The following is a 10,336-nucleotide window of genomic DNA, read 5'->3' as shown; positions in this document are numbered from 1 at the left end:
GCCCCGCGGAGGGGCTGGGCCGGGGGCACCACGGACCTTCCCCCCCCGGCTCAGTCGGGAGCCAGTAGGATGCGCTGGTCTTACTGAGACACTTTCTCCTGTTACAGCGTGAAACTCACGCCCGAAGGTTAGAGAAAAGGTGCGAAGAGCAAAACTTCCCCCCCAGCTGGGGGTGGGGCGCGTTGCCCTCACGGGTGAAGGCTGAGGGGAGCGGCCACCCAGGCGCTCTCCGGAGGCTGCTGATCACATCCCCAGCACAACATTTCGTGCAAGTATCACAGGGTTGTCGGGAGGTAAAATGGTTTCCTCTTTTCACAGCTGTTGCTCCTTTGGAAATGCAAAAGTGCTGTAAGTATCAGGTGTTTTTCCTCTGTCACTTTCTGGTTTGTAGCTGTCTGTTTCAAAGGCTCGGGTTCTCCTCAGAGAGAATTTTGATCTCCTCAGAGACATGAGAGGCACACAAGGAGGCTGTTTCATGCCACCATTAGAAGGGCGAGAGATTTTGCTTAAATGTCATTGGCTGTAGACCACAAAAAATATTTGGTGTGAAAACAGTGCAGTTGGTAAAATATTGATAACTTAAATGCACAAATAATACAATTTTTCAAGAGCAGCTCCAATTTAATGCCTGATGGAGCAGTGTCATTCAACACCTGTTTACATAATGCCTCTCTGTCTAGATTTGTGCATTTAAAAACTATTGCTGAGATAGCAAATCACTCTTTGAATCTAATTAGGTAAGTCATCTCTATAAATGTTGCTTGCTCAAATGTGGCCTTATAAAAGAAATCAAACTGCAAGCATTTTTCCAGTCAGTGGAATGAACAACCAGAATTTGATGGCTGGCATGCTCTGCCTCACTGCCACAGGATATTCAAAATTGCAGGCTGTCTTTCTTCAGGAGCAAAACCATGTTAAAAAACCAGCAGGATTTCAAAGGCCAGGACTATTTTTACTGATCTTGGACTAGGAAGTAAATATGTCTCCTGTGAGATCTAGAAGATTTCTAGAAATTCAAGTTGTTTGTTGGCATTGTTGATTTTTTTTTTTTAATTACTGGCTTATTGGTATTTCAGATAGGAATAAATTTCCAAGCTCTGATGTTGATCCTGTCATTTGGTTGCAGCCTTGCTAATAAGCAAGATGGGTCCCTGTCCATGATGTATTGCAAAAATCAGGTCTCTGAGATTTTGAAAGATAGGAATACCTTGAAGAATGATGTTTGGCAGTGTTGCAACATTTTATTAGTAAATCCCCACATGGCAAATTAAATACATTATTAAAAACAAACAAAACTTCAGTTGTTGATAATGTAATTTAGACCATTATCTAAGATCCATTTATGTTCAGGTTAAAAAAAAACAAAACCAAAACCAACAACAACAACAACAAAACCCATAAAAAAACCAAACCCCAAACCTTAACATTTGCTATTCCCAGTCTTTGTTGTCCCAAGAATCTGTGAAGAAATTTTTTTCAGGTGAGATCGTGATTCAGTTTCTTGTGTTTGCTCTTTGGTGTTCCCATTCCAATAGCACAGGCAATAGCCAGAAGTTTTACACTTTATAGGCACTGTTTCTTTAAGCACCCCAAATTGCACAGCAAATAGCAGCAGTAGGATTTAATTTGATGTGTGTCTTACCACACCTAGTGTTTAACACAGACATTGGAATATAGAGGTAAAGAACTGTACCTCTGGGCCAGTATAACTTAAATTTACTAAGAAAGTAGTGATGTTTCTAACACGGAGAGGTGGTTCCTTGTCCTATGTATAAGGGACGCTTTACTGTTTCTTTCAGAATTCCCTCACTCATAGTTCAGATGATTTTTCAAAGTCTGGGTCCAAACAGTCTGATTCAGAGTAAGACAACATAACTTAAGAATAGTTGTCATGCTTGTACTAAGCCATGTTCCTTATTTCTGCAATTCCTACCTTCATTTGCACAGCATCTAAACATCTTATAAACAAGCAGTTTATTAGTGCTGTGCATTGATGAGGAGTCATGCAAGATGTTTTACATGTGAGAATCAGATGCAGAATTGTTTAATTAAATTTATGTAGTTCAGCCAAAACTGAAGCCAACATTTACATCTGGGAAAAAGAAAAGGTTCCTTGCAACATTGAAGCTTTGAGTTCTTGCTGTTAAAACACCTTTTTAATGAATGTTATAAAGTTGTCTATAATTTCGTTTCTCAAATGGGTAATGTTTGCTCTCTGAACACTGCTTTGACTGTTTGTAGGGGTTGTCCCTCAAGTGTAGCTTTCCCCCACTGCAATGAGGACAGATGAGCTCTTCAGAAGCACCACCTAGAGCAGCAGAGTTGCGGTTTCGGTTCGGGGTGGGTGTCCCGCGTGTCCTTCTGTTCATATCCTGTCCCTTCTAGAGAGGGCCGTGTTCGGGTGACGCCTTTGGCCGCAGACATTTCCCTTTGGAGTCCTTTGGGGCTGGCCCGGCTGGAGCGGGGCCGCTCTGGGTGCGCTGGCAGCGGCCGCCCGCCAGAGGGAGCTCGGAGAAAGCGCCAAGGCGTTCCCGCAGCCGAACAGAACAACGGCGAGCGCTGCAATCCTCTCCTGATACATGAACTGTGCTCTCTCCAAACATTTACATTCCCCGGCTCCAAGCCTTCGTGTCAAAAATTCAGTTTCATCTTCCAGTGGTTTTTTCCTGCTCTCCTCTCCTCTCTGAAATACTTCACCAATTTTAATAATTGCTCTCTTTAGGTGTAGGCAAAAGAAACAATTTCTTAAGTTCTAATCATGTTGTGAGTTTCCAAAACGGAGAGGTTTTCCACAAAGAACCTTTCAAAGAGTGGTTTAATAATGACAATAAGTGTAAAGGAATTTTCTACATTTTCTTTAAAAGAAGGGGTTTTGATTTTGAAATTATCTGCTGCTTCCTGACTTAAATCAGGTACACTGTTATTTTCTGTAGAAAATTAAACACAACACCATATCTTTTGCTGTGTTCATAACATAAAAAATGTGAGCACTGCACACTCGCTGCTTTTTCACTATCTTTGCTAATAAAAAAATGTGTTAATAAAGTAGCTCTTCTAAAGGAGATATTTTAATTTATTCATGTGTATTAACTCTCCTTTCCTCTCACTTTGACCTGTTCACAATAGGCAATGTTTCTAAAATTTTAATATAGAAAGAATTTATTTTGTGAGGTGACTGTTTAAGTTCATCTTATGCATTTTTAGGATCAAGAAAAGAAGATATTCATTAATATTCCTTTGAGTATGGCTTATTTAAGGTCCCATTTAATGCTGAACACAAAAAAAAAAAAAAAGCCAAACCAACCAACACCATATGTAGCTATTTAAGAAGGTTGGTTGGAACACAGACTGTTGCTGTGTTGAATAACTACTAAGGAATGGGGCCAGTACTCCTCTGCTGAGTGTCCTTAGCTGGCTGGTTCATACTGATTTATTTTCAGGTAACGTTTTACTTGTAAGGTAAAAATAAAATGTAAGGCTTGTGAAGTCTATTTCTAAGCATACACAGAACTTATCTGAAAATCAGCTTTCAATATTATTGTTGAATACTCATTGAAATCTATTTTATCACTTCTGTACAAAAATCAGGATGAATTACCAGATTCAAAATAGGCATTTTATTAAATGTTGCACTTATCAAATAGTTTGTGATTACATTCTATAAAAGAGAAAGTTTTATTTAAGGTTGCTTTAATAGAATTTTTTTAAACAAATACTAAATTATTTTAGATCTATGAAGCAATAAAGATGGGTAAGTATTCTGGGAAAATATTTTTGTTAACATTTTGTAAAAAAAATACTAAATTACTATTAATTTATAGGCTTTCTGTGAATATATATAGTAAATTGTAGTTTGATTGTGAGAAGGAATGGCTATTAACGTATTACAAATATATTAACAATGATGTGCTTAAATGCATCAGTAAAGCAACAGTTGGCATTATACAACAAATACATTAATAACAGGGGATTTAAATTCTTTCCCAGTCTAGTTTTTTCCTCCACACTCAACAAAAAATATGTTAGGAGCTCTTCATGTGTGTTTTAGGCTTTACTGTGAACTCTTAGTTCTGAATTTTCTTCCTCAGTGTACGAAGGTTCTCCCTGTCCTCTGTAGTGGTTCTGGACTGAGACTGCCTTGTAGTGCTATTATTGCAAATGATGAATTACAGGAGGGCTGTTTCCTGGTCTCTTGGAACTTGGTATATTGCAAATGCACTCAACATGGCAAGGTTTTAATAGCTTGGTCTTAAACACTTTGTATAAAAGTATCTTATTTAGTAAATCTTTAGGATAAATCAAGGCAAAAAAAGGCCGATGTGAGCTATAATCACACCTGGAATACTGCAGAGTTTGTTTGTCCTGTTTTGGGATTTGGGTGGGTTTTAGATTTTTTTATTAGAGAAAGTCTTACTAAAGAAACTGCTTTTTATATTCTGGTTGCTTTCAGTTCTCACATGCTACATGTTTTATGTGGGTCGATGAGACAATTTTCTTCTTTTTTCTGTTCTTCTTCTGCCTTGGTCTATTTTATTTTACTTTGAGAAAACAGGCTTAGATATCCTGCCAGTTCAAAATCTGCCTGGACATGAGCTGTATTAGTCTGAGGATGCCGTGTAGAAGAAAATTTTTTTAAAACCTAATAAAATGGGATGGTACTTCTTCAGTTATTTCTCCCTCCACCATTTCTTGCCATAGACATGGAGACAGGATTGTGGAGAGAAATCAGAAGTGCAGTCATTTCAGAAATAAACTGCTGTATCTGTAATTGGTGATAATGCTAATGCAGTGTTTCAAAACAAGGAATTAGAACTGAGTAGGAGCCACAAGGCTGAAAATAATGAACTCCATTAAGGTAAGTGGTGAACTAACAAAAATTCAGACTGTGTGTTATGAGTGGAGCTCTGACTTAGTAGAACAGAACACAGGAAATAAATTTGCAATCTGCTTTTCTTTTGTTTTAAGCAGTTGTGTGGCAGATATTTTGGATTAGTGGAGGTCATAGCTCAGAAAACACCCTGATGTTGGGTGAATAAGCTGCAGAACTGCCTCTCTAGGCTTTGTGTGTGAGAACTGTATTTTAGAAGGACAGGAAGTTGAATATATACACAGATTCATCTCCTCTGATTAAATATTAGAAAGAAAAGGAGAGAAATATGATGTGCAATTTGTGGGAGGAAATTGCTGCGATGGGAAAGGAGCACTGGGGCCCTGGTGTGATGTGTCCAGTAAGGGCCTCCCTGAGCTGTCTGTGAATGCTCAGCTGCAGCCTGGAGTCAGCCCTGCATTCAGGTCTGTGTCTGCAGTACATTAGGCCCTCCAATGTCCTGGAAGGTCCAGACCTGTCATTTGCAGCAACGGGAATTAGGTGTCTAAACACCTTTTAGGGGCTGAGTCTCCTGTTGTCTGCCTCCCTCCTAACATCAGGTGTTTATCAGGTTCTGAAGTGCTGCAGGTCGTTCAGCCAGGACAGTGCCCCAGGGACCTTGTTCACTTTCTCCTGAACAGGGCAGGTGCTGGGCTTGCAGACATCCTGGCTGGTTCATCCCAGTTTTCTTTGTCTCTTACCTTAACCTTTGTCATCAGATTCTTATGTCATCAGAAAATCTCATTGTTTTAGTAAAAATCATAAGTGGAAGAAGTTGCCACCAATTATAAATAGACATGAATTGATTGTGAAAATGCTCTTGATTCAGGATTAATACAGTAGTTTATCTGTTTCATATCTGTCCTCTTCTCCCCCCAGTAAGATGCTAGTGAACATTTGCTACATTTTTCATGTGTAGGCATGAGCACATGCTTTGAAACAGTATTACCAAGGTGTACTGTTCTCTGTTTACTTACTCTGGCAGCAGTTTGGACTCACTTTGGATAGAAGAGAAGAAATAAGCACTCTGTGGGACAGAATTATTGGATTGCAGCTCCCTTTTTTCTCCTCATCTATTGTATGACATTTTCCAGGTAAATTAGTTTATCTCAGTTTCTGTTTTCCTTTTCAATCAGAGATTAATTTCTTCTTTTTAAACTAAAAAAACAACAACAACAACAAAAACCCCTATGTTTTTTAGTAATTCCTGATACAGCAAACCTATTACACCAGTTGATGAGTTGTTTTCATTAAGTGTTTTCAGTTCCCAAGTTCAGTTCTTCAGGACTGATTAACATTAATGATTATGTTTCAGCTCGAATGCTGCCTGGGAAATGTGTTTTGAAGCTTTGACCCCATTTTCATAGCCTCTGTATCTGAATTATTTCCCTAGGTGGACAAGTACTTTAACAGTTGTCCAAGCTGCAGGTCTTGGTCGTACCTTGCACTAGGGCAAGAGTGAATCTGAAAACTTGGGACAAGGCAGCTCAGATGAGACTGCACAGTTCCATATATAATGTTTTGTGGAATAAATGGAGCAGCTGGTGTATGAGTGAATCTGTTAGGCTGAAATATTTGGGCAAGTCTTGTGTTGTGATATGGGAACTGTCCTGTTTATTATTCCAACGCTCTTTGGCTGATCTTCAGTTTTCTGGGGGTCTTCTGTCATTGATGGTTCTGGGTGGGGCTTCTTCTGTATCTGTTTTGAAATGACTTCATGCTCTGCTGTTCTCTCCCAAATCAATGGACCATGAAATGTGTATCGTTTTTCAGACCTGTTCTGCAATCTATGTGGTACACATATAGTCCAGGTAAATGGTGTGCTTTGCTTTGAGAGCAGATTAAATGCGTAGTCTCCTCCCTTCCTGATCCTTCTGAACTACCTTCATCTCTCTTCTTTTTTCCTTTTTCTTTTTTTTAATCTACAATTCTTTTAATTTTCTCCTCTTAACTCATGGAGTAAAAAATGAGAATAAGCCTAGAGCCTTGATCTGAAGCTCAGGGAGATCAGTTAAGAAGGCTGATACTGATTTTGGTATTTGAGGATGTTCAAAAAGGCAAGGTTAAGGAAGGAATTTTCCTTTCTGTGGTAAATACTAGCCAGATCATTGGGAAAGAGCTCAACTTTGTATTAGTGTATAGATTTGCCATTAAATCATTAAGAGGGTCATTACACTGATTCAAATTCAGTGTCAGATTTTCCAGATGGGCTTCCTCAGTATTAGTGGGGCCAGTGTATTCAGAGGGAATTGCAGGAAGAGTGTCCAGCAAAGTCAGGATAGCTGCTGCTGAAACATCTGCTTGGCTCAACTAGGAATTTATTGTCATTTAGTGAAAATATTGGTGAGAACATAACCTTTTGTAATGTTTAATGTTTTATTGGCTATAAAAGATAAAATATAGAGTAAAGGGAAGTAAAATAGTATTTTGTTAGGTCGGGAGTTAGATTTATGCTGCTACTTACTGATGTAATAATCAGTGGGTCATAAAGATCAGACTGCCTGCCTCCTATCTCTTTTTCGTGTGTGTGTGTGTGTGTGTGTGTGTGTGTGTATTCAACAATCTCTTCTTTGTGATAGTTAGACCCATGGGAGCTTACCAAAACACCAGGTCCCTTTTGTCCAAGGGTATTAAATTATCTGTTTAGATCAAGCAGAATGTAGTGGATGCTTCTGTTTCAGACATGAAGCAGTTGGGATAGGACTAAATAGACCAGGATGCTTGACATGTGCAAATGGAGCACATGCTCACAAGGGACACTCAGCAGCGTTGTGAACTAATTCAGCACACACAGAGTAGGCATTAAATAAATTGTGCATTACCATTTGGTGGGGAGTAATAAGCAAAGAGATCTCAAAGTCTTCAGCTGAAAAGGAGTAATAGTGTATGTTTCACACTGTTTCATGATATGTCTAGTGTGCTCTTCCTCAAATAGATTAATAGTGGAAATAGCATCTGAAGGCTTCTCTGAAAAGTGGCAACACATTGAGATTTTTCATTAGATTGAAAATCCCTATGCTGTGATAAAATTGATAATATCTCGTGAGCAGTGTTAGAGGAAGCAAAGACTGAGTGGCACCATGGGGAAATTCTCTTTGGTAGAGCAGGGTGCTGTGGCAGAGGAGGAAAGCCTCTTTGTCAGAGTGAAATTGTCCAGCAGTGATACAGAGAATGTCAGTCTGTCAAAATTACAAAGGGCTTTTTTTTTCCCCTTTTCCCCCATAAGTAGAAGACTGAAGTTGAATTTCTCTAAAAACTTTGGCAATTCCATTAGTGTCCCTTGGAATGGGCTGCTCTGGGCACATGATATTTTGCTGGATTAAGACTTCATTCCCAATAAACCAGTTTTCTCAGAGGGTAGACTGAATCCCAAAGATTTATTCTAAATAACTTCATTTGGTACAGAGAATGTAAGAGAATGCTGGTCTCAGTAGTGCGTGGTTTAGTTTTGCTTCTGATCACTTTTCCTATCTTTTTTTCTACTTAGCCCCTTCTTTTTTCTCTCAGTGAGAAAAAAACAAAAAACAAAACCATCTCTTTTTACCCCTACAAAATGACTGGTGGTGTGCAATTCAAACTATGAAGAGAGAAAACCTGGAACATACATGTAATTCTTTCCATATGCATAAGACTCTGCATTCTTACATTTCTAGATATGCAGAAAGAGATTTTTTTATATTCAAATCTCATACTCCTGCTTACCTGCACTGTATTAATCGCTTCAAGGAAAACCAGCTGAGATCCTTGCAGTAGAAGGACTATTGTGGTTATGCACCTTTGACGAAATCCTTTGGGCTCTTGACTAAAATCAGGCTGTTCTCAGCTGCTGTTGTGGACAGAGACACAGAGTGGGGGTCACACCTGACCTGGGCACTGAAATGTGACTTCTTCAGGGCTTTCCTTTAAATCAAGGAATGCCCTGTGTTCATAGCTCACAAGACTGGCAGTATGGCAAAAAGACATGAAGAACAATACTTTACACATTTTTTATTCTGGCTTTTATCCCAAGGGATCCCGCAGAGCTTCAGTAACTACCATGGAACCTGCCTTTAATGAAGAGGAGTGACAGGCCTCAATTGTTTCAGCACATTTCCATGAGGGTTTTTTCCTCTCTCAGAGTGGTTCATTTTTCTGTCTCTGATGGTGAGGGGAGGGGGAGGAGAGCTGCGTTTGGGGAGGTTTATATCTTTGCAACTCTGCTGGTATCCCCGTGAGACAGAAGTAAAGGATTTTTTTGTCTGTAGCTTCAGGATTGTAGCACACAAGAAGGATGCTCACTGTGGCCGTGCTGTTCTGAAAGGACTTTATCTCTGCAAAACTTCCTTACTTTGGCAGGGGTGATGTGACCTGCTGCTGCTCTTAGAGTGAAGTTCATTTGCTCCTGGTGTAGTGAATTGTCTTTGATAGTTCATGCAGACACACACTCTGCTGAAATTCAGTTGTCAGCACAGTAGAATAAAGCACTCTGTGCATTCACTCTGTGGAAGGGGGGAAATTGAGTTCTCTTTATACATGTGCTTTGCTGGGGCAGGTGACCTAAATGGCCATCTCTCCCTGTCACTGACTCTCACCTGTCTGTTTGCTTTGAAATAAAATGTAAGGAGTCTTCCTATGCTAGGTCAATTATGGGTTTCCCTGCAGCATCAACTCCTTGTCTTGTGGAGCATCTTGACTGTAATCTACTTAGAAACTGAGCTAGTTAAATGAGAACTTGGATCACAGGTTTAAAAAAGAGATCTTAGACCTGGACGAGCCAAGTGCTGTTCTGTTTGATTCTCAACACTTTCTGTTGCTGCTAAGGAGCACAAGATCCTTTTTACAGGCCAGCTCTACTAATTAAATATGACACTTTTATTAAATATGTAAAACCACCCAATTGTCAAGTACACACAATGTGTAGCAAAGACAGCTGAGCAGGAGTGCCTGGCTGCAGGCAGGGATTTGCAAAGTCTGCAAAAAAACCCCGCAAGGGATGGGGACAGTGAGCGCTGCACTGCACCGACTCCTGCAGAAGTGTGCTGTACTTTTCATCTTCCTTCATTGCACCTACATGAAAGGATCTTCTGGAGGGGCAGATGTTGGCCTCCCACCAATTCTAAATAATGGATGGTACCAGCATTTGTATTCTTTTTTAGTGGAGCCAGTTTATGCCCTGTTTTACTGGCTCCTAGAGCCCAAGGAAATACGGTTTAGAGCCAGCTCTGCTTCCATGGCTCTGGTTTGCCTTGCTCAGGAAGAAGCTGGGGCTGTTTCAGCTAGGCCATCTGGCTCTCTTGAATGAGCTTATTAGTAATAGTGGAGGTGGGTCTATTAGCCTGGGACAGGAACTCAGAAACAGATGCTTTGTTTATGTGTAAAATATGGCTTCAAGCCAAAGCGCTAATCATGATTGCCTCTGAAGTGGTTCTAATCATCTGTATGAGACTGCAGCCGCTCTCATGTTGTTTGTACAAGCTGGTAGTTTAGAGG

This window comes from Geospiza fortis, unplaced genomic scaffold, assembly GCF_000277835.1.
Source record: "Geospiza fortis unplaced genomic scaffold, GeoFor_1.0 scaffold317, whole genome shotgun sequence".
In the NCBI taxonomy this organism is placed as follows: domain Eukaryota; kingdom Metazoa; phylum Chordata; class Aves; order Passeriformes; family Thraupidae; genus Geospiza; species Geospiza fortis.
Note: the sequence above shows the minus strand (reverse complement) of the source record.